The following is a 25408-nucleotide window of genomic DNA, read 5'->3' on the forward strand; positions in this document are numbered from 1 at the left end:
ATTTATATCAGTCTTACCTATCTTCTGTTTGAGATGCCACATCTACAGTGATTAATGGGAAGAATCTAGGGTTTCTTCTCCTATCTACCATGATCGTAAATTGATATATAGTCTTCAGCAAATTCCATTAGGCTCATGATTTTCCTGTAAATGTGTCCCACAATTTACAGGAAATTGTAAAATTTAGGAGTAGTTGCCCTACTTCTAAGTCCTAGGCAAAATTTATGATCAACCTTCAATATTTGATTACTGTGTAGGAGTTTAATGTAAAACTCTGAAAATAACAACAAACACATTGCATTTTATACTTTATTCCTGGCTGCTTAGTACCCTCAACTTGACTTTGGCAGGCTTGTTGATGGAGATTAATTTCATTTTCTTTCTATCAACCATGTTAATAAAAGTAAGTGTTTCTGAGAAAAGAGGACTACATGGCACAATTAGCTAATACCCATTCCTTCAATTTCCTGTAAATTATGTTGAACTAGATGGTAGTAAAAAATGACTTAGGGGATTTCAATTCCCTCAATCTCAGTGGCTGACTGAAAAGGTGCTATATATTCAGCATGATTAGCCCTCCTCATCCTAAGAGCCAAGAGGAGAGGACTCAAGGAAATGCTGGACTAGGAACTAATGCAGGGATAAGGAATAAAGAGAGGAGAGTTGATTAAAAAGAAAAAAGACTTGGCAATGGAAAAGGAGTGCATTGCGTGTTTGCAAAAGCTCTGATGACAAGCCGGCCTGTGACAAGGGGGCTTTATAATACACAAGAACACCACTTCTTATCTTAATACAGTCACCAAGGATTTCAAACAGTTGTCCCGCTCACAGCACATCAGCGTTGAGTAAGGAGATTATTTTTCTTCAGAAGATCACGAAGAAGCTCTAAATGGGCTAAAACAGTCACTGACAGGCAGAGCATGTGCACAGTACATATAACCTGGATCAACAGATTCATGGGCCCATGTACTTTTCCAAAAATACCACAAGGCCCAAACCTCCCCTGCACTTTTTTCTTTAATCCTTATAGCAACTCTAAACATGGCCCCAAAATTCTTAGGCTCTCCTCCCCTCAAACAGTAGGGTCTGTGCTCCCCCTCTTTACTCTTGGTGGGCTTTGTAACTAGTGCAACCGAGAGAACAGCAGGAGGGAGGCTGTGTGGTTTCCAAGTTTGGGTTATGAAAGGCAATGCATTGTTGTCTTATTTGCAGCAACACTTACGCCTGGAGCCTCGAGCCCCGGGCTAGGAGGAAGCCACGCCACATGGAGAGGTCACATACAGCCATTCTGGGCAGCAGACACGGGAGTGACAGTCATCAAAAAGCCCAGCCCAGGCATCAAGTCACCCATGGGAAGAGACATTCAATCCATACCGTGCCCAGTTGAATTCTTGACCTGTAGCCTCCTGCATGGGCACAATGAAGTGGTTCAAAGCCGCTAAGTTTTGAAGTAATCGTTAATTAGTCTCTGGAATAATCCTCTTGTTCCATTCCCACCTCTGTGTAGGCTCCAGTCCTTAAATGAATAGTTTCCACTTGTTTGTAGCCCCCAAAATCTTTTGTTCAAATGAATATTTCTACATAAGCAATGACTGAAAGAATGTCTAAAGCTCCTCACGTCACTCCTCTCCCAGGCAATAAAGATGTGGTCTTCCTTCTATCAACCAAATAGTTTCCGGAATTCTGCCTTCTCTGGGGAGCCTTCCTAGTTTAAACACAGAGAATTTACTCTCTTACCCACCCACCTTCCTCCCACCACAATAACTACTGACATATGTATTAAGCAACTAAACATCATAAGAGATATAAGAGAAACATGAGCCATGATGCCTGCCTTCAAAGAACTTCTTAATCTTGTTAGGGAGACAGTACTACCGCCCCAACCCCCACCATTATAGAGCAAACTAATAAAGGCAGGGAGAGCCAGTCCCTCCACTACATGGTATATAGCAAAAATACAGAAAATGAAAATATTCCTATTTATGTGCTAAAACAAGCTATGTCTGCTCCATAGTCATGTAACTGGTGCTAATAATAAGTTACCTACACCTGGAATATGCTAATATTCCATAACTTATTCGTGCATTCAGTATCTATTTATTGAGCTTTTTCTGTGTCCCAGGCCCTCTGCTAAGCCCTGGCGCCACAGCAGGGATAAGACAGGCACAGTCTCTGCTCTATTAAAGCTTACATTCTAGTGGGGAGACAGAGAGTAAACATGTAAACATTTAAAAATAATAGAATAAAGAGCATGACGCAAAAGACAGTAACTGGAAGTGAGGATGAGTACTTTGGGTAAGGTGACCAGAGAAGATCCAGGAAAAATAAAAGACATAGTGGCATTTAAGGCGGGTCCTGAAAATAAGGAGCAAGCTGGGAGCAGCCAAAGGAAAGAGGCTTTCAGGCCATGGAACATCAATTACAAAAGCCCAAGGCAAGAGAGCACACTTCAGGAACCAAAGGGCCAGGGAAATGAGAAAGAAAGGAGGAGAATGGGAGAGTGGAGAAGTAGAGCTAAGATGAGTCATCAGGCCATCCGTACAAGCGCTCTGTAAATTGCAAAATGCCTTTGTTCTGATCTCTTATTTTCTGAAACGATAAGTTACCCAAGGGCAAAATCAATCTAAATAGTAAGTACCCTGGGCTAATAGCTAATCCTAACAATAAAGCTGTGTGGGTTATGTGCTTACAAGGGATCGATATTTTGGAAAACACTGCTGTGTCCTTCTCTTGCTTTCCAAATGTAAAACATCTTTAGGGCAGAAAGAGGGAGAAGGAGTTAATACTCCGCATATGGCATTCAAATCAGGCCTATATAATTGTCATCTATTATTTTGATAAAGAATTTGTTAATGCCTTTATCACCTTTCACATAGCAGAAGCACACAACTGAAAGAGTTCTCCCACAGTAAAGTGAAGATGTGACACGGAAGAGCACAACTAAAACTGTTTTCTGTTCCTCCTCCCCTGGTTTCTAAGAAGAGAGAAAAGCAGGGAAAGAGCAAAGCAGTCAGAGACGTGTGTCTTAATAAGTGTTGTGTATAAATAGGAGAGCTGGAAGGATGAGGGATTTCTAACCCTATTCCTAATTAAGGCTCTAGAAAGAGATGACATCTTGGTTGCCCCTACTAAGTACTTTGGGAGGCAGTTAGGCAGAGGGAGGTCTTGGAGTTTAGCTTTTCTGAGCAGCCCCTGGTGCCCTGTGGGAACTAATGTGGTAGGGACAGACTCAGGAGCTTCATAGCTCCCAGAAGAGAAAAATTAGAAAGTAGCTGAGAACCAGTCGGCCTGCAGAGGGGGGGGTGAGATGGTGTTCTAGCAAAGGCCGGGTTTGGCTGTCCATTCAGGGGCCATACAGCCTCTGTCCCCAGAAAAGGACAGAGATTCAGAGGGCCCGTGACACCACTAAGAAAGAGATGATACCCAGAGAGCCAGGGAGGCTTCCAGGCCCTAATTAATCCAAAGATACCAGATCCCATTTATACCTGCGCAGCTTCCCTGTAGGCCAAACAGCAACTGGGAAGACAAATGGAGCTAGGGGACACCATACTAGGGGTCCTGAGTCTTCATTCCATTCAAAAGACTGCCTGAGTCTCCTCCCACATGCCTAGATGCTATCTTGGGAAGGAGCCAGAAAAGGCTGGAACAGTGAGAGATTTGAAAATAAGAGCACTTTTTCCTGGAGAGAAAGCATTATCTAAAATCAATACATCAGATTAATATTCAAAGCAACTTGGACATTGAATTAATTTTCCTCCTAATTATTAGGAGTTTGCATGGGAGGAAGATCAAATCAGTTAAAATCAAAATTAAGAAGCAACATGTTCTCTGCCCATTTGTATATAGTATAAATGAAATCAGCAACCCACACAAGTGTTTCACAAATATCATCTCACTTAATCTTCACAAGAACCATAAGAAGCAGACACCATAAGTATCTTCCCTGTTTGGTAATGAGGAAAGTGACCCTCCAGTTAAACAACCTCCCAAAGTTCACACAGCTACTAAGTGACAGAGTCAACAAAGGTCCAAGTGCTTAACCAGTACAGCATTGCCTCTATGCCCATGTTACCTGCACCTGGTAATATGAAGTAATGAGCACCAGTTCATATTTATTTAAAAATGCTGGGAAGCAGATATGGCTTGAGCAATTGAGCTCCTGCCTACCACATGGAGGTCCCTGGTTCAGGTCCCAGGGCCTCCTAAAGAAGACAGCGAGCTGGCCCGATGGGCAGGTGTGGCAAGTTGATGCAACAAGATGATGCAACAAGAGAGACAAGAAGAAAAACACAATTAGAGACAAAACAAGGCAGGGAATGGAGGTGGCCCAAGTGATTAGGTGCCTCCCTCCCTTATCAGAGGTCCAGGTTTCGGTTCCCAGTGCCTCCTAAAGAAACAAAGAAGATGAACAGACACAGCAAGTTCAAACAGCAAAAGGGTGGGGAGAGATAAATAAAATAAATCTTTAAAAAAAATGCTCAGACTTGCTACTTACCATGGGAAAGGCAAATATGAGCTCATTTAATCTTCTCAGCAATCATAAGAGATAGGTGATAACTATTATTTCCATTTTGCATTTGAGAAAATTGAGCTCAGAAAGCTGAATAATAAACCTAAGGTCAATTTTGCAGCCCTTTTTTTTCACTTGTAAGTAAAAGAACTGATATGTGAACTCAGGCTGTCTGGTTCCAGATAATAAGCTATTTACTACTGCACTACACTACAAGGAAGTCAAACAATTTTGGAAGTTATATTAACTTTTTTGAGTTACAGTAACAATACGTTGTAATAAAACTACTAATTTATTATTGCCAGAACTGTAAGAGATAACTAGAAGAACATCACACTAATTACACTTGGAAGTGCTAAATAAGTGTTAGCTATTTTTCTCTTCATTATCATCACTGTAATTATTATATAAAACCAAGACCTCGCAGCATAGGAAAGTGATCCTTATGTAAAAGGAAATTTTTATAATGGAGGCATTCATTTCATACCCAAAGCAAGGAATTTCTAATTTTAACAATATTTGTGAATATTTAATTCCAATCCAAACCATTTGGCTTGGCAAGAATAAGATGAAGATGTTCAAGATCTGCTCTAAATCAGGGAATTACAAACCAGGATTAAATGAAGGAAAATGGGAGGGAGATTATCCTAAAATTAGAAATGCATTTTCCTTCCCCCTGAATAATTTGAAGCTGGGATCCAGTGGTGTTATTTGGTCATTTCCCGCCTTTCCTACATAAAATCTAAATTTAGATACGCAATTTATTCTGCCAACACTGACCCAACCACCCAAGGACAAAGACAACAAAGAGTGTGTTCACTGTCTGCTGAAAGATTTCCCAAAGCAAATCATGTTAAAAAGGATTACTATTTTAACTCACTAATTTAATAAAACAGTAAAATTCTTAGAGTATTTCTTTTCAGCTAAGTGTTTTTATCCAAATGAAGGAGCTGTTGGCTTGCTTTTTTTCTTTCTCTTCCCTCGATGTTTTCTCCATTCATGGTTAGGTCCATCTGCACATTCAGGAAGGTGCCAGTGCAACTTTGATAAGGTATGTCCTCAAATAACACTAAGGGGATGGTATTTCCATTAGTCCCTCCTTGCAAGTGAAGCAACTAAAACACAAAGATAGAAAAATAGTCATAGAAGACTTTGACCCCAATTGATTACCCCACAATACTCCCCTTTTATAAGTAGATGTATCTGCACACCCGCTTGAAGGCGCAGTCCAAGAGTGATGGAAGTCAGCCTTACTCCATCCAGATATATTTGGGTGAACTCAAGTATTCTAATGTGCTTCCTGTGTTTCAGCTCATTTTACTTTCTTTTAATCTTTTATTCTCTGGTGACCTGCATTTCTGGATCACTGCCTAGGAGGACAAATGCTTTGTATTATTCTCCAAAAGACAGTAAATCTGGTTCTTTTTTGCCCAGTTCAAACCCTGCATATTTTGCATACTGGCATAGGTATTTGTAGCAAAATGATACTATCAACTGGAGTACTGTTACTGGTCCCAGCAAAGTGCAATATAGTAAATTACATTTCCATTGATGACTGTGAAGCATTCCAAGATCTTGAGGTACCTACCAAATCATTTTTTTTAAGACTTTTTTTTCCTCTCTCCTTCCCCTTCCCCCTCTCCCCCCCCCCCCCCCCGTTGTCTACTCTCTGTGTCCATTCGCTGTGCATTCTTCTGTGTCCACTTGCATTCTTGTCAGTGACACTAGGAATCTGTGTCTCTTTTTGTTGCATCATTTTGCTGCATCAGCTCTCCATGTGTGTGGTGCCACTCCTGGGCAGGCTGCACTTTTTTTGCATGGGGTAGCTTTCCTTCCTTGTGGGGCACACTCCTTGTGTGTGGGCCTCCCCTACATATGGGACAACCCTGCATTGCACGACATTCCCTGCGCCCATCAGCACTGCACGTGGGCCAGCTCACGACACAGATTGTGAACCCTGGACCTCCCATATGGTAGGCAGACACTCTATTGGTTGAGTCAAATCTGCTCCCCCCAAATCATTTCTTTAAAAGAAAGTAAAAGCAGTTTTTATGTTAAGTTCAGGTTCATTATCCTGGTTACTTAAAATACGTAATCCATTGTATAATAATAACAGGTAGATGTTTATGTATACTAATCTATCTGCCAATGGCTTTAATATTTATTCATATGACCCTTACAACAGGTCCCCAAAGTACGCTTTATCGACTCCCTTTTATAGATGAGGAATCTGAGGCTAGGCTGAGATTAAGCTATTTGCTTAAGTTTATGTAGCCAGTAAGTCATGCAACCAGGATTTAAACCCACCTCAGTCTGATTCCAAAACCCAAAATTATAACCATGACATTATATAGCTTTCAGGTATGGAATGTATGTACAATTCATTTATCCAAGCTATTTAATAAATGTGAGCATCTTCTTCCCCAGACTTAACTCACAAACACATAATTTTCATGCTATCACCAGCTTTATTTACTCCTGAATACAGTTCCCAGACTGTATTCCTACCAACTAGTGTAGGCTTATTTTATTATATCACTAATTCAAAATTTTTAGAGCTCAGTATACTCTATTATCTTATCAGACACAAAGGTAGAACATCAGGTCTATTTTCATGTAAGTCTAACTTGCTTCCAACATTGAAGGAGAAGCATCATTTGCTCCCTTATTGCTCTGTGTTTTATATTGGTCTCAAAAGTACCAATACATAATGAGCTTCCAGAGCCTTTCATTTTCCGGGCAGACCCACATCAGATTTGGTAGTACAAGGTTACATGGCAGGAATGCCTAAATGATTTCACTCAATCTAGATGAAGTAACTGGACTCAAAGTCCAAACGTCTAAGGTTACAATATGTGGCAGAGATAAATGGCACTCAATGATATGCATGGGTTCTCTTCTTCCTTGGCACACTGCTGTACCAATCTTCTAGACTCTGTATTTGGTGGAGCATTGGGATTCGTTCTAGCCGATAGAATGTAAGTGTAAGTTATGTACAGTATTCTTTTGGTGTCCCTAAAACCCCACACTACCCCTCATACAGTCTTCTCTAGTCTGCTGGCCAGTTGCAGAGAATATAACACAAGACTCTGGAGCCATAGGAGATGGTAAAGCCACTATGTAGAAAGAGCTTAGGTCCCTAAATGACATCGTGAAGTAGACTGAGCACACACCCAATTTACAATATACATTGAGGTTTAGGGGTTGGTTTGTTACAGTCTCTATCTTACCCTGACTAAACACACTGCAATTCTACCTACAAATGACCAATATGTTTATTTATTAATCAAATAGGAAATTGACCTGACATAGAAGGTGTCCAGATTCAAATCTATGACCAGAACATGAAGTGGCCATGGCAATAACCATCGTGATTTTGGTTCATACCTAGATTTTGAAAACTGATTGACAACAATTGAAAAGTCCACAAAAAGCAAATGTGTCCAGAAAAAGAGCCTCTCTGAATCCCTGGGAGAATTCTTCCCACAGACTTATCTTGTTTAATATATGAGATAAGTACTATTGTTTCACAGATGAGAGAACTGAGGCTTAGTACATCTTATTCAACATCATCCAGTCTACATCTGTCTACTTGGCTTCAAATCCTGTGTCCTCAACCATTACACTCCTTCAAGGTAAGAACCAGAATTTTTAAATTGTTTTATTCCAGTTCCTCTAACAGTACTAAACCCAGGGTTTCATAAATGCCTGTAGTTAAGAGTCAGTGCATTCATTTCCAAAGTAGGTACCACATTTCTTTGTCAATAGAAAAATGAACTATATTTACAAGACCTTTTCAAATTGTTCAATTACAAGTTGCCTCATAGCAACTTGTACAAAAGGTCACTGAGGGTATTTGACAGGAAGACAGAGTCAAAGGCAGTTTGCAACAGGAATCTCAACAGGCAGGAGGCAGGAGACAAGTTTGGAATATAAAGAACATTGTTTTAAAAAAGCACTAGGGCAGGGTGCATTAGGGGAAGGGATGAATAGGTGGCTCATATGGCATTTTTAGGGGATTGAAACTATTCTATATGACACCATAAATGACATTTACCTGTTTGCCAAAATTCATAGACTTTATACACAAAGAGTGAACCCTAATGTAAACTATGGACTTTAGTTACTATCTTAGTTTTCCAGGAATCTAAGGCAAACACTACAAACTGGTTTTGGCTTGAACAACAGGAATTTATTGACTTGCAGTTTTCTGAGGCTCGAGGAAGTCCAAAACCAAGATACCGGCAAGGCTTGCTTTCTCCCACCATCTGTTGAGTTCTGCCGCTGGCTGCCAGCAATGCTTGGGTTTCTTTGGCTTGTACCTCTGCCTCCCATAATAAGCAACATCCTCTCAGTTCTTCAGCTCTTCAGGTTTTCTGCGGACTTCCAGCTTCTTCCTGTGTGGGCTAACTTCTAACCCTGGTTTGTTCTCTCTTCAAGGCCTCTTGTAATCTGGATTAAGACCCATCCCCCACTCAGGAGGGCCATGCTTAACACAAAATAACGTCTTCGGTAGGTCCTATTTACAGTGGATTCACACTCACAGGGCTGCAGATTAAGATTAAGTGTCTAAATTGGGGTACAAAAATTAATCTACTTTACTAATAATGTATCAACATTGTTTCATTATTTGTAACAAATATTCCACACTAATACCAGATATTAATAATAGGGAAAATGTATGCAGGTGGATGGGGGGCAGGGGAGATGGCTAATACAGGAACTTTCTGCATTGACTGTACAATATTTCTGTAAACTTAAAATTGCTCTAAAATAAAGTCTGTTATTAAAAAATAAAAGGCAGACATTGAAAAGAAATTTATTTTTAATGGGCCCTGTTCAGCCATTCATTGCTTGGTCATATCACAATACAACATAATGAAGAGAATATACACAGCATTGAAATACTAATAAATATAGGAAACAACAAATAAAAATGTCCTTGCCTATGATCTTTAAATGGGCGGGGTTAAAGGTGAATGTTAGCGGAAAAAAACAGCAAATATTATAGACTCTTCCATATTTCTCAGCAATTAATTCACAATTCACTTTTCAGCACACTGCAAAGAGAGGAGAACCTTCAAAATCAAAGAGATTACTGAATTAGCTGGAGAACAACTTTATGATGCAGGAAGCAGAGAAACTCTAACAGGGTCAATCTTCCCACATAAAGGTTTGATTCAGAATGTTCAAGGCATAAATAAACCTTACACCAGACATCATTGGCTTCTTGAATTCAAAAGAACAAGTAAGGTAAAGGAAAAATAAGAAAGAAAGAAAACAAGCTAGAAAGTTCAAAGAACATGATTCTAAAAAGAATTAATAAAGTTAGCCTGTGCAGATGAGAGATACGATCAAGTTCAGAATGGGAACAGCCTACTATATGCTCTACCCATATTCTTTTTTTTTTTTTTTTACCTAAATAGCATTTTTTGAAAAAAAAATTTCTGCTTCTTTTTTTAAATTGTCTTTTTATTTAAAGATACATAGATCACAAAAAATGTTACATTAAAAAATATAAGAGGTTCCCACATACCCCACCCCCCCACACACACACTCCTCCCACATCAATAACCTCTTTCATCATTGTGGCACATTCATTACATTTGGTGAATACATTTTGGAGCACTGCTGGACCGCATGGAATATAGTTTACATTGTAGCTTACACGCTCCCCCAGTCCATTCAGTGGGTTATGGCAGGATATATAATGTCCAGCACCTGTCCCTGCAATATCATTCAGGACAACTCCAAGTCCCAAAAATGCCTCCACATCACATCTCTTCTTCCCTCTCCCTGCTCTCAGCCACTACCATGGCCACTGTCTCCACATCAATGACATAATTTCTTCCATTGCTAGGTCACAGTAGTTCTATAGTAGAGTACCAGTAAGTTCACTCTAATCCATATTTTATTCCTCCATCCTGTTCTACTCATATTCTTAAAACACAAAGAAAGGAAAATCACTGACGAAATGGAAATAAAATTGCACTCAAAATGGAAATTAACAGCTGGTATACACCCTAAAATATTAGGGAAAGGAACCACAGTAGCAATAATACTAGTACTTCTAATTGATTAGATCATTATTAATTATCCCATTGGTTATAAGTTAACCAGGGAAAGATTATCAACTGATTGATACAGAATAAAACATAAGAATGAAAAGCAGAAGACAATTTTTTAGAAGTAGTGTGGTGAAAATGAACCCTGGAGGACAACAAAAATGCCAGCATCAATTTCATACATTTCTGGTAGGAATACAGTCAGCCACAATGGAGGACAGTTTGGCAATATTTCACAAAATAACAAATGCACATATGTTTTGAGGTAGCAACTGTGTGGTTATGAATTTATTCTATAGATACATATTGGCCTGAGCCAAAAGTCATGTGGTTCAAGGTAGTTCCTGAAAGCATTGTTTAAAAAATCTAAAAAGTGTAAACAGAGAGGTCTAGTAAGGTGATTTATGGTACTACTTAGGTTTTTATATGTATAGTCTCCATAATATTTAATGAAGTGAGAAAAAACTAAGGTATATAGAGAGTGTATATGTGTGTGTGTATATATATCATACTATCTTTCATTTGAAAAACATAAGAAGATGGATGTACCTAGAATATCTCTGAAGAAGTACAAAAAGAAACTGGTAACATCCTTTGTCTTTAAGGAGAAGGGCTATGGTAGAAGTTTAGGAGGGTAATTTTTCACTACATAGCCTTCTGTAACTTTTTAATTTTGTCCACGTGAATTTACTATTGCCTGATCCAAAAAAAAGATTAAAATTATAAAATTTATCAATAAAAGATAGGTAGCATGTATTATGTTAGAAAGAACTGCAAATCAAATTGACACCCGTAGATTTCTACTTCCAGCTAAGATCAAGTAACTGGTAACAGATTAGAGCAACTGGTAGCCGATTAGTGCTCCCGCAAAAGAACTCTTCTAAAACCATCTAAAGTCTATGAGGTAGATATGCTCAGACAGTAGACAACAGGCAGCCCAAGACTGCAATCACTGAAGAAAGGCCTGCAGACAAGGTGAGCCCCACTATCGCCCACCTCTCCATTAGAGGTAATTTCTGGAGTCCAACCAGGGGGTGGCAATCATGCCGAACTGAGGAGGTAGAAATCAGATTTCAAGGTGGCCGAGGTGACTGGAATCCACAGACCAGGCCTTACAGAGAAGAGAGTTATGCAGAGATAGCAGATATTAGGGAACTGAAAGCAGAACAGAGATGCTAGATGTTGAGTAGTGCTGGAGGAAGAACAGTGCTAGTCAAGACTGAAATTCAGGCCCTGCTAGAGTGATCACTCTCATTAATATACACTTTATTAATACCCCTGGCAATCACCTGACAAAAAGAAGGTCTGTGCCTTTCTACAAATAAAGTCTGTATCCTGAAGTAAGTTTTAGGGCACCCACAAGGCCTATAACAAAATCCCATTCTCTGGGCAAACAGTCTCCCTTCAACACTGAATATCACCAAGTTAAAAAGGCTTTTCATTAACCAGTGATTTGCATTGACAAACCATAAAAGCAAGCCTACACAGGTTCAAGGTGATCAGCCAGTAATTGATGAACATGCTAAATAAGAATAAACATTCTTCAGAAGAAAACAGAATTCAGAGTCTTTACAACATATTATCCAAAATGCAGGGTATTTAGTAAAAAATCACTAGACATGCAAAGAAACAGGAAAATGTGATGCATAGAGCAAAGAAGCAGTAATAGAAACAGAACCAAAATGACCCAGACATTTGGCTTTAAAAAATCTTTAAAGCAGCTATTCTAATATGCACAAAGAATTTTTAAAAATGTACTCAGAGAATTAAAGAAAATATCTTAATGTAGAGACTGGGAATCTAAGCAGAGAAAAGGAAATCCCAAGAAGAGGATCAAACAGAAGTGCTAGAACTGAACACAACAACTAAAATGAAAAATTCAGTAGAGGGGCCTTAACAGATGATTAGAGAGTGCAGGAAAAAAAAATCAAAACCTGAACAGATAAACAGAAATTATTCCATCTGAAAAATGAAGAGGAAAAAAACAAAGAAAGTGGACTGAGCATCAGAGGTTGGTAGGGCAAATCAAATTCTCCCACGTACTTATAATTGGAATCCCAGAAAAAAATGAGAACAAGAATGGCAGACAAAATATTTGGAGAAATCATGCTGAAAACTTCTCAAATTTGATGAAAAATACTGACTTATAGGCCCAAGAAATTCAGGGAACCCCAATAAGAATAAATATAAAGAAAACCACACCCAGGCACTTGATAGTCAATTGTTGAAAATCAAAGATAGAGAGAAATCTTAAAAGCGGTCACAGATAAAAGACACATGATATATAAGGCAACAAAGACAAGAATGGTCACAGGCTTCTAACCAGAAAAAAATGGAGGCTGAAAAAGACAATGAAATGACATCTTCAAAATGTTGAAAGAAGGAGACAAAAATCCTAACTGAAGGCTCTTCATCCAAAAATAGTCTTCAAAGATGAAGGTAAAATAAAGGTAATTTTATATAAGCAAAAGCTTAGAATATTAATTACCTGCAGACATGCACTAAAAGAAATGCTAAAAGTTAAAGGGACATGGTGCAACATAGAAATTCAGATCTACAGTAAAGAATCATGAGCACTGGAAATGTTAAATGAATTGATAAACATAAACAGCTATATTTTCTCTTTTTCTCAGAATTTCCTTAGAGGACCACTAATATTTAAATTTTTTAAAAAAACACTCTAATGTGGGATTTATAACATATATTGAAGTAAAAGATACAACTCCAGTCATACACAGACAGATAGTATGTGTTTAAATTGAATTATATTATTATATTTGTGAAGTATGAAGAGATACAATATTGACACTAAATAGACTCTGATAAGTTAAAGATATATACTGTGAGTTCTACAGAAATCAATAAAATAAATAAATAATAAGGAATTATAACTAAAAGCCAATGGCAGAAATAAAATGGAACATTGAAAAAAATATTCAATTAATCCAAGTAGGGCAGAAAAAGAGACAACAGAACAAAAGCAGAAAAGACATGGAAAAATAGATATCTGGTATTTAGTAGGATTCACTCAGCAAGTTCATTCAAACTAACTAGAGGCCACTATGCTGTTGCTTTAAGAAATATACATGTAACTAAAACATGTCTTTTACCCTCAAAGACCATACATTTATACACTGGTATGTATAATAGTATGAAAAATACAAACAAAACTAAAATCACCATTGAGCACTTATTATATGCTTGGGAATGTATTACCTGCTTCACAGATCATCTCATGCATTTCTCACAATAACATGATGTAGGTGTCCTTAACCCCATTTTATACATAAAGATGGGACATAAGCTACATGAAAGCAACAACCATAAATATCATTTATCATTGTGCTAACAATGCCTCACACTTTCCACAACATCTATTAGGTGCTCAATAAAAAGCTGTCAAAAGAATAAATTAATGATAAATGATATAATAGTTTGCCCAAAGTTACGCACAGAACCAGGACTTGGAACCAAACAGATTTGGCTTCAGAGTTCTTGGTATTTAGAATTAGGTTTCCAAATGGCAATAATCTGGATGACAATATACACAGTAGAACCAGAACAAGTCCAGTTTATGACTATTGTCCCAATTATTATTGCTAATAATGCCCCTTTCACTCTCAAAAATGCCAAATTTGGAGAATAAAGTTTACATTATTCTAGCTATAAGATTTCAGAGAAGAAAGAGAGCTCTCCGTTGGGATCGGAAACTCTTCATTCAATAAGTAGTATTTGAAATCAACTTTAAGGATGAATGGCATTTATTAGACAGAAAAGAGGAAGAGACTTGAAAGATGAAAGGACTCTGTGGGTTAAAGGAATCAAGACGTGAATTTGTAAATTGTGAGTTTGGACAATCTAAGAAATTCTTTAAATAAAAATCAGTTCTGGACAAATGAGTTTATATGGCTATGAGTCTCCAGAAAGAGCCGGGAGGTTATCAGAGGGGTTACCCTTATGCACACCCGAGCAGAGTCCCAGAGACAGATAAAGTAGATACAACCCCAGGTATTGGGGGCTACAGAGACCCACAGGTTCTATGGTCATGGCAGATGGAGTTCAGTGCCATCTCAGTTGGCCCTACTTTGGAGTTTGTGTTTCTGTGTGATGGAGCTGGACTTAGATGTGATATTTGTCCACAAGTCTTTCCTGCTATTTTTAACAGAACTGTAGTTGGTGTTGGGGTTTAATGTATACCCAGGGGACCTGAATCTCTGGACTGACCATGTGATAGCCAGGCCCTGAGCCTCAACAGACTTGCAACTCCTAAACTCTGGTTTATTGGATTTACCCCACTCATCTAACATGGAGGTGAAGAAGGTCAACCACCACACCAGGGAGCCAAGAGTTCCTATAACTAAAAGCAGGAGAATTGCATCCAGCATCCATGTGGAATCTAAGCCCCCTCTTAATATAGATGTGGAGGGGACACAACCATTCTAAGGTCCACAGGATGGAGGAATAGAGTATGGATTAGAGTGGACTTACTGGTATTCTATTCATGAACTATTGTGATTAGTAATCGAAGAAAATGTGGCATTGGTGTGGAGAAAGTGGCCATGATGGCTGCTGGGGGTAGGGAGTGGGAGGAAGAGATGTGATGTGGGGGTATTTTCGGGGGTTGGAGTTGTCCTGGGTGGTGCTTCAGGAACAGCTACCAGACATTGTATGTCCTCCCATGGCCCACTGGGTGGACTGTGGGAGAGTGTGGGCTATGATGTGGACCACTGACCATGAGGTGCAGCGGTGCTCAGAGATGTATTCACCAAATGCAATGAATATCTCATGATGATAGAGGAGGTTGTTGTTATGGGCAGAGGAGTGGGGTGAGGGGGATGAGGGGTATATGGGGACCTCATATTTTTTTTAATGTAACATTAAAAAATAAATAAAGACAAAAAAAATCGGTTTTAACAGAATTTCATAAGTGATGAGGATTAAAGTGATTGAAACCAGTAGATGATGACAAATAAGAGAAATCTTACTTTGCTGAGGTAGAGAAATCGGAACATTTCTCTTTTGTTTCAATCTTGGGGTGAGTATCTTAAAGGCAGAGTTAATGGCATGATTTGGGGAGATAATCTTAAATTTAGAAGTGAAGGTAAAAAAAAAGACTTAATGGATTTAAATGGGTGCAGAAAGTAAGCTAAACCGAACTGATTTTCAAATAGGTGAGATACAACTTATTTACTTTTTTTAAATAAATCAGTAATTCAGAGATTTTGCAAGCAGAAAATTTCCAAAGGAGAGGAAACAGGTGTCAAGATGCACCTTAAAAAAAGAGTATTCAGCAAGTGGATCAAATTACCATTATCAGTATGATTTTGTTATTATTAGCTGTCTCTGTTGTATATTTACTCTGTACTGGGCATAACAAGTCCGTAACGTCAGTATTATAATCATCTCTGTTATACAGCTGCAAAAGACAAAGCCCATAGACATCTTAAAGTTTTCCAAGAGTAAAGCCAGAATCTGTTCCTATGCATCCCTGACTCCAATCATTTGTCACTCCTGCCTCCAGTTCTCACTACACCAACAATGATCCAAATAGGAAAAATCAAGGTCCACAGTGAAGGACTTTCCTCTCTTTCCCTAGCTCTCAAAGGTAGGTCTATCAATCTTGGTACATTGTAAAGAAAATACTGAAAGGGATGAGGAAACTGGAAAAGCAGTTATATGTACCTTACAATGAATGATTAATGGTTGGAGAAACTAATGATTGAAAAATATGAACAGAGAATTCGTGCCAGGTAGAGCAAATCGCTTTATGCAGAGAACAGATTTAAGGCGAGAAATTAAAAGAAAGCAAAGATGGTCTGAGAAACTAAAACGAGACTCATCAAGTACCAGAATCATTTTTTAAAAGAGGTTCCTTCAGTTGTGGGATGTAAAACTGAACTTGAAAAACTAGCTTAAGAATATCCAGTACAGATGGCTTCCTTTGAATCATGGGGATTATGGGAACAATGTGTTATGTGTTATTCAACTCTGATTACCATCCTAAATTTCTTTGACATAAGAATCATTTTAAATCAAACAATTAGTGCATAAACTTAAATCACATAAATGTCCCTTTTTCTAAAATGCCTGCTTATTTATTTATGCTATGCTTTCCCCTTTAGAATGGTGAGCTCCATATGGGCAAGATTTTATGTTTATTTTCTTCACTGACTTCATCCCCAGTGCCTAGGAGAGAGTGTGGCATATAGTATGCATTCAATAAATACGTGTATTGAGGGGATAGGGACCAAATGCTGAGTAACATAAGTAGACCTCCACAAGAATGGAAATCAGAGCCTCTATTCACTGCTTAGAAAGATGTTCGGGAAAATGACTTTGTGACAGTCATCACTTTCTCAAAATTTCAGAGGTTTGAGAAAAGTTAACAGTGGGAAAAGGAATAGAAATGCTAATGTTGGGAAGGTACTTGATTGTACTCCTGATAAAAGAAACATTAGTTAAAATTACAAATTTCCTATAAAATCAGCACACAGTATTGGTGAGATGGTAGAAGGAGCAGTCACTAACAGACACTCCAGCTAGAAGCGTAGATTAGTGTATCTTCTATGGTGAGCAATTTTGCAACTGTTTTCATTTAATAAAACCACTTCTAAGACTTTGTCCCACAGATGTATTTGCATATGCATGCACTGTTGGAAATAGCAAAAGATTAAAACAACATAAAATGGGAAGTGAATGTGGCTCAAACGATTGGACTCCCATCTACCACATGAGAGGCCCCAGGTTCAGTTCCCGGTGCCTCCTGGAAAAGATGATCAAGACAGCAAGCTGGCACAATGGGCAGGTACAGCAAGCTGACACAAGAAGGTGGTGCAACAAAGAGACACAAAGAGGAAAGACAATGAAAGACAAAACAAACCAGAGAGCTGGAGGTGGCTCCAATGATTGAGCATCTCTCTCCCATATAGGAGTTCCTGGGTTCGGTTCCCAGTGCCTCCTAAAAAGAAGACAAGCAGACACAGAATACACAACAAATGGCCACAGCCGATAGCAAGGGCAAACAACAAGGATGGGGGGACGGGGGTTCAGGATGGGTAATGGTTAAATAAAATAAATCTATTAAAAAAAAAACCCAAAAGCATAAATATCCACAAGGAAGGGACTGGCTGTATAAATGATATGACATATATGCAACAGAACACCATGCAGCCTCTAAAAAGAATAAGGCAGCTCAAATTATTTCATGTTTCCAAAAGTTCATAGCTGACAACCACCAAATGATTTATAGCCTAATCAGTGATCATTATTTTTACTCAAATAGCAAACCTTTTATAACTGGGAAAACATGTTTTTCCTAAGATTAAAAGAATCTCAGAAAATTAGCATAAATGGATTGTGGGCAATGGACGTCAACCTTACTCCTTTCCAATATTTTAAATTCTTTTTTTTTTTTTTAAAGATTTATTTATTTATTTAATTTCCCCCCTCCCCTGGTTGTCTGTTCTTGGTGTCTATTTGCTGCGTCTTGTTTCTTTGTCCGCTTCTGTTGTCGTCAGCGGCACGGGAAGTGTGGGCGGCGCCATTCCTGGGCAGGCTGCACTTTCTTTTCACGCTGGGCAGCTTTCCTCACGGGCGCACTCCTTGCGCGTGGGGCTCCCCCACGCGGGGGACACCCTTGCGTGGCACGGCACTCCTTGCGCGCATCAGCACTGCGCATGGCCAGCTCCACACGGGTCAAGAAGGCCCGGGGTTTGAACCGCGGACCTCCCATATGGTAGACGGACGCCCTAACCACTGGGCCAAAGTCCGTTTCCCTAAAATCATTTTTTGTTCATTCAGGCCCATTTCAGGAAACATCTCCACAAAGGCTGCTCTTCTGCTGCTGAGCTTTCCTCACACCTGGATTCCCCTGAACGTCAATGCACGCTGCATGACCAGCACCCCCAAGGACTCAGTCTCAGGGGCAGTCCAGGAACTATTCAACCTATCCCGGATGATGTCAGGCTCTGGCATTAAGTCAGGAAGAGAAATTTCTAATGACTGTTGGAAATTACCTACTGGATGAAAGTTATCTCAGACCACAACTAAATAAGAAAGCCTTCAACCCCACCATCTGTCCAGTTGTTTGAGTCAGAAATCTAGAGACCACACCAGATTGCCTCCTTTCCTACCCCGACCACAGTTTGTCAGCAAGTCCTGTCCACTGTGCTTCCAAAGTAAATCTCAGCTCCACCTCTTCCCCTCCATTTCCATTGCCATCGCTTATGCCCAGGCCCTAGCAGTCTCTCACCTGCAAACCCCCCTACCCATTCTCGTCCTCTCACTTTCCATCCTCCATCTCTCCTGAGTGCAATTTTAAAAGCAAGGTGCATTTCTTTTTCACTCCATGGCTTAAAAACTCTTCGAAGGCTTCTATTGCTCAAAAAGTCTAAACTTGATAATTTGACCTGTCAACTCAACCATGATCTACTCCCCATCTGTCTCCAATTTCAACCCATGGCATTTTCTCTTTCATTCACTGCACTACAGTCATGCTGCTCAGTTTCTAAACATGCCACACTCTTTCCTACATCAGAGTCTTCATAAGAAAATAGCGGATCCCAATGAGAAGCAATCTGAAGACAATACTGGAAGTATTAATGAGAGGCAGGAGAGGTACTAATTCTAGATGTATGAGCTCAACAGAGTACCCTTGTCATTTCTCACTGGTTTAATAATGCTTACATTTCATTCAAAATCCATACCCTTTCCCATGCATTTAGTCAATAAATACTCATTAAATCTCTCTTTGAGACACTTTTTCTTGTTATCTTAGGAAATAGAAACATAAATAAGCACAAACTGTGCTCAAGGAGCTTACATTCTATCAGAGAAGATAAGATTTGTGCATGTGTAACTATAATATAAGCTAATATGAATTAATGAAAGGTATAAAATATACTATGAAATTTCAGAAAAATAAGCCATCATTTTTGGCTGGAGTAAAGTATATTTGAGATTCATCTGGAATAATGGGTGGAAGTTTGAAAGGAATGGCAGTGATAGAGGGTAGGAAAGGATGTTCCAGGTAGAGGAAACAGAAGGAGCCAAAGCATAGAAATGGGAAAGTGTATTTGGGAATGGAAATTAGCAAATTGCAAGAACTTTTAGCAAGAAGGTTGGCTCTGAGACAAATATGAAAGCCCTCAAAGAGCAGGCTAATAGGAAGCATTTATTGAATGCTTGCTATGTGGCAGGTAATCATTTAATTATTATAACAACCCTATGAGATAGTCACCATTATTATCATCCCCATTTTTTACTGAGAGAACTGAAGTATCATAGGGTTGAGTAGTTTTCCCAAGACTACAAAACTAGCAAGTGGAAGGGACAAGGGCTAAATTTTGGCAGCTTAACTACAGAGGATTTGATATGAGACATGTAAGAAATTTACCTTAATTGCATAGATATCAGGATGTACTGAAGGTTTCTCAACAAAAATGTGCAAGGTTGGGCCTTTGATGATTTAGTCTGGTTGCAATGCAAAGAATACACTGGAGAAGAAACAATTAAATACAGGAAAGCACCCTGAAAAGCCAATAAAATATTAAAGGCAAATGGTATGAGAGTTTAAACTAGTACCACAGCAGTGGGAATATATGGAAAAATCTAGGTAAAAGACCATAAAAAGTAAAATCAGAACATTGATATGTGTTAGATGTGGGAGAAGAATCAGCAGCCACAGCTGACTCAAAAATTTTAAGTCTAGTTGGAAAGAAAAATGTTTCTGCTATTAACATACATTTTTTAAAAGTAAAAATAAAAATTTGGCTTATGAGAAAATCTGTGGAATTTTGTTTTAAGTTATGTGGAATTTCTATTGATGGTGAGGTGCTTACGGAGAGCTAGTTGGAGCTATCCAGCAAACATTAAGTCTGAACACAGGAGAGATGCCTATGTAGAGGTGCAGATTTGAGATTCATCCCCAGAATCCTCAGAGACATGGTATAGATTGGCCTGGTGTGACTTGAAATGCTTTCTTCAGTCAGAGATCTAGAAACAGGAGCCAAGGAATAAATAAAAATAAAATAACTGTCAGAAAAACAAGACTAAATAGAGTTCTGTGTGATGGACACTAAGGAACAGAGTCATTTCAACATTAAGGGGAAGCAGAGTGGGTGTAGCTCAGTGGTTGAGCACCTGCTTCCCATGCATCAGGTACCAGGTTCAATGTGGGGTACCTCCAAAAAAAATAATTAAGGGGAATTTTAATGGTTTCAAATGTTATTGACAGGTGAAGGATGTTGAAGACTGAAAAATGGTCTTTTTAAAAATGGTTTGGTGACTGAAAGAAGAAACCAGAAAATACCAGCTATAGACTTCAGTGCATGGAGAGATGATATACACAGTGAGGATAGACATCTCAATCAAAACTCTGGAGATGAAAAAAAAAATGATAGTCACCTAGTGAATTCATGGAAATGTTTTTGTTTGCTGAGTTGTTTGTTTCTAGCACAGGTTGACTCTTAGCATGTTTGTAAGCAGAAAGAGAGGAATGGACAAGAGAGATCAAAGGTAAAAGTAGAACCACATTTGAATAGGAAGGACTTTTTTCCTGCAGCAGAGGAGGGATGATGATGTAGAGGGACTCTGAAGAGTAAAGTTGATAGATTTCATATTTTCAATAAACAGGGGCTTTTTGGTAGCAGATGGTGATGACAATAGCATACTGTGAATATAATTAATATTACCAAATTGTACACATGAAGGCAGTTAAAATTGGAAATTTTGAGTTGCATATGTATTACCACAATGAAATTTTTTAAAAAAACACAACAGCAACAAACACACACACAACAAAAAAACCAAGGGCTATCTGTTAAGAGTAAGGTAGTAAGTGACACAAGGTGCCATCTTACTAGATGAAGAATCAAAAAAAAAAAAAGCAAGATATAAATAAATAGACTGAACAACAATAACAACCATGTAAGATTAAGCAATATGTATAAAGGGAACCAGGTGAATAGTGAGGTTACCTTCTCCAGCAAAATTAGATGGCAACCTTAAGAATGAGAGTTGAGAAAGAAGACACGAGTAACTAACCAGCTGTCACACCCACAAGTTACACATGCACACATTAATTTATTCATCGAAATTTTTGTCAGTATCCACTATGTGTCAGACAGTGTGCTAGATGCCAGAAATATTTTTAAAAGACTACATATCAATTTGGACGGTAAGTAGTCCAAGACAGGGCACATACTTTAAATGAACAGGGCAGAACCCCTCCCCCCGCCCAGCCACCCATACTCAATGCCGTGCTTCCATTACTTTCTATTACTCACAATTCTGGATGACCAAGTCATGATTCAGCACCAGTAACTCAGGAAATAGATTCTGTGCTACAAATATCCCAGGAAAAGTTAGGAAAGTCTTTGGTAAAAAAATTTTTCACTTAAGGTTACTCAGAATGTCAAATTTTGTTTTTTTATAAATCACTCTATTCCCAAGTTTATTTTATCCCTTCACTCACCCTGTCCTCGTTTCTGTCACACTAAGAGCTGCCCCCTTTGCCTCTAAAAACATGTTGTTTTTCTGAGGCAACATTATTTCAAATAACCTCCTGCCAGTGATTTCACCAGGGTTGTGCTCCTGTCTTTATTCATTTTTTACAAGCATTCACCCACTCAACAGGCATTCACCAAGTGCCTATTTGGTGCCAGATATTGGTTCCAATGGTTATAAAACCAAGGCCCTTACTCTCAAGATATCATAGTCTAGGTAGGGAAGGAAGTGTAAAGATGAATAATAAAAGTATAGATTAAGTACAGAGGGGGGTTTTGTTGTTTTGTTTTGTAAGAGAGCCCATGGGATCAGCCCTGCTTAAGAAGATGAGGTGAAGTTTCAGAGAAGTGGAGAACCCTTTGATTGTTTCTTGAAGGACAAGCAGCAATTTTCCAGGTGGGTGAAGTGTGTGGGGAGAGCACTTAAGCAGAAGGAATAACATGTACAAAGGCATTGAGGCATAAACCAGCAGACTGCTTAGTAACCTGCAAGTAGTTCAGGATGGGTAGAGCAGGACAGAACCAGAGGGCGGGAAGGGAAGAGGTGGGACAGGTGTTCAAAGTCCACCCAGGAAAGCCTTTTCTTTGTGAGTCTTTCTGAGGAGTCTGACTTCCTTCCCTTATGCCAGTGATTATTAGTTTTGGGGGTCATGGCCCTTAAAAATCTAAGGAAACGATGAACCTTCCTCTCAAAGAAAAAACAACATTCACCAAAATAAAGTTGTACATATCTACAAACACCCCAAAGCCCAGAAATTGCTTTGACCTCAGGTATTCGATTCTGCTATAGGCAATGGAGATACATTTTTAGTTTTTAAAATAACTGAAATTATATACAAGAAGCAGGGGAGTAACATGATCTGATTTGTGTTTTAGAACAAGAACTTGACCAACTCTGTTAAAGATTAGAAGCAAGTGAGGCCAATGGTAGAAAGAGCAATTCAGGCTATCCTATATCAAATATAACATAAAGTTACAAGAGTTGAAACAGTGTGACACCGACCAAAGAAAAGACAGAGAAGTCAATGAGAAAGGTAGAAAATCCAGATAACAGAAATTTATATTATGTTTTTGAAGGAAAAACTTAAAAGAGAAAGGATAGATTATTCAGTAAAGTATTTTCAGACAAGTAGAAAACTATTTTTTAAAAATATAAAGTTAAATTCTTGCACTCCTGTACAGCAAAATAAATCCCAGATGGGTTACAATGTAAATGTAAAATAAAAAGACACACAGTAAATATATAAAGTACTGGAACAAAACGTACCCAGAGTACATGCAATCTTGGGATACAAAAGTCCTTTCTAAACACCAAAGGCAAAAACTTTGGAAAGCATACATAGATTCAACCACATGCACAAAAGTTTCTCATGTAAAACTATACCAGAGGAAAATATTAAAAGGTGATGAACAACGTAGGAGAAGTATTTACATTATGGACAACCCATACACAAATGGGTTCATATCAGTACCTATATTAAGAATTTCAAGAAAATTAATGGAAAGACAAGTATTCCAATAGAAAAGTAAGCAGGGAAGACTGATTGGCAATTCACAACGGAAAAAATTTCCAACCTCTCTAGTAATATAAGAAATGCAAATAAAACCACATTGAGATACCATTTCCCCCATATCAGATTGGCAAAAGTTTTTAAAAACAATACTGCTTAAGATATGGGAAAATAGGACCTCTCACATACTGTTAGCAGGAGAATAAATTGGGAATAAGCTGGAGAAAAAAAGCTTTTAGAGGGCAATTTGGCAAAAAGAAGCAAATCTTTATAAATAAATATACTCTTTAATCTACCAGCACTGCTTCTAGAAATATATCCTAAGGGAAAAATCCTGATTTAGCTACAAGGAGATAAACACAAAAAAAATTTGTAATAGCAAAAAAATTTTAAATTTGACTGAATAAATATTTTATAATAATTAAAAATTAAGTTGTAGAATATTTAAAGCATGGAGAGATACACTACTTTGTTGAATGAAACAAACAAACAAAACAAATTCTGAAATCATATTACCACATTCTACCCTGGCACAACCCCACCACCACTCCAAGCTAGCATAGCTAAAGAAGAGACTATGGATTGGTAGAAACATTAATTTCAGGTACAATCCAGTTGCACTGATAAAACAAGTGATAGCTAATACGTGTAGTAGTTGTAAAATACCAATGGAAAAAACTTGTGACACTAAGTAAGCAATTGGCTTACTCACTGTTAAATGCCAGTAACAGAATTCAGATGAGAAGCCAGGTTTCTATAACCCCTTTATTGTTCTGATGTAATACCTCTGGGATATCACGGTGTACCACGGTATATCTCCTTATACTTGTCTCTTTCTATTAATCCTGCCTCCCTTCTCCTACAAAGCTTTGGGCCAGAAATGAGAGGGAAGAATACGGATAGGGAAAAGGAGGACAACCACATGCAGTTGGACGAGACGCTATGCCAAGACAGAAAAAGAGGTTTGGGACGGCCGCTGTACTCCCCTGTGGGCCTCAGCAGATTCTCCAGGACAGCACAGGTTAAAATGAATGGGAAACACTGCCCCAGACTGATGGCCTGACAATTGTGCGGTGATGACCCTAACGTAACTTAGCGCAGGGGCACTCGCACACCGTTCAGTGGCCTCCAGCTCACTAATGCATGCTAATTCATAAGCATCCCCATTTGTCTGGAGCAGGGCAAGTGGCATGCTCACACCCATTCCCAAGGTGTGTGGGCTTTTTTTTAGATGGTCCATATGAGGCCCTGGAAAATCTACAAATAGCATGCAGTTCAGTTTACAAATCAATAAAATCCATCATAAACATTAAAACAGCACCTCAGCCAACCTGGGCTTTGTTTTTAAATATATCAGCATAGAAGTTACAACCAATAAAATCTGAGCATAATTTTACAAAAGAGAAAGCCTTTATTTATTTAGTTCACATTTGCAAGCTGATCTTTGTGCTTGATAATCCCTTTGCTGCTTCTTGCCTTCTTTCAAACTTGGAGACCTGAGATTGATCAGAAGACCTTATCTGTGCTGAAAGTAGTTGAATATGAGGCAGGAAAAAAATCTCTTGAAATGAGGAGTGGGGAGGGGGGAGGAGAAGAAAACAAACACCCACTCAAATGCATGTATATTTGACGAGGGAAGTTATCTCAAAGGTCACAGATTGGTGGAGGAAATATGCTATTTACCAATGGTGGGGAAGGAAAAATCCCAAAGATACATAAAACTCACTCTAAATATTTGCCATTCTGTTTTATTTAAGACCATTGTGCTTTAGCAGGGGCGAGCAGAGTACACACTGAGGACTCTGCAAGCCTCAAAGC

General features: G+C 38.6%; 1 protein-coding gene and 1 pseudogene across 1 annotated transcript in view; both read right to left on the bottom strand.

The window, feature by feature from the left end:
* PDE4D (phosphodiesterase 4D) overlaps positions 1–25408 on the bottom strand; it is a 1544760-nt gene that overhangs the window by 1518262 nt on the left and 1090 nt on the right. The gene's annotated exons all lie outside the window — the stretch shown is intronic.
* LOC101414376 (large ribosomal subunit protein uL5-like) overlaps positions 1–25408 on the bottom strand; it is a 79178-nt pseudogene that overhangs the window by 16276 nt on the left and 37494 nt on the right.

This window comes from Dasypus novemcinctus, chromosome 2, assembly GCF_030445035.2.
Source record: "Dasypus novemcinctus isolate mDasNov1 chromosome 2, mDasNov1.1.hap2, whole genome shotgun sequence".
NCBI classification, from domain to species: Eukaryota; Metazoa; Chordata; class Mammalia; order Cingulata; family Dasypodidae; genus Dasypus; species Dasypus novemcinctus.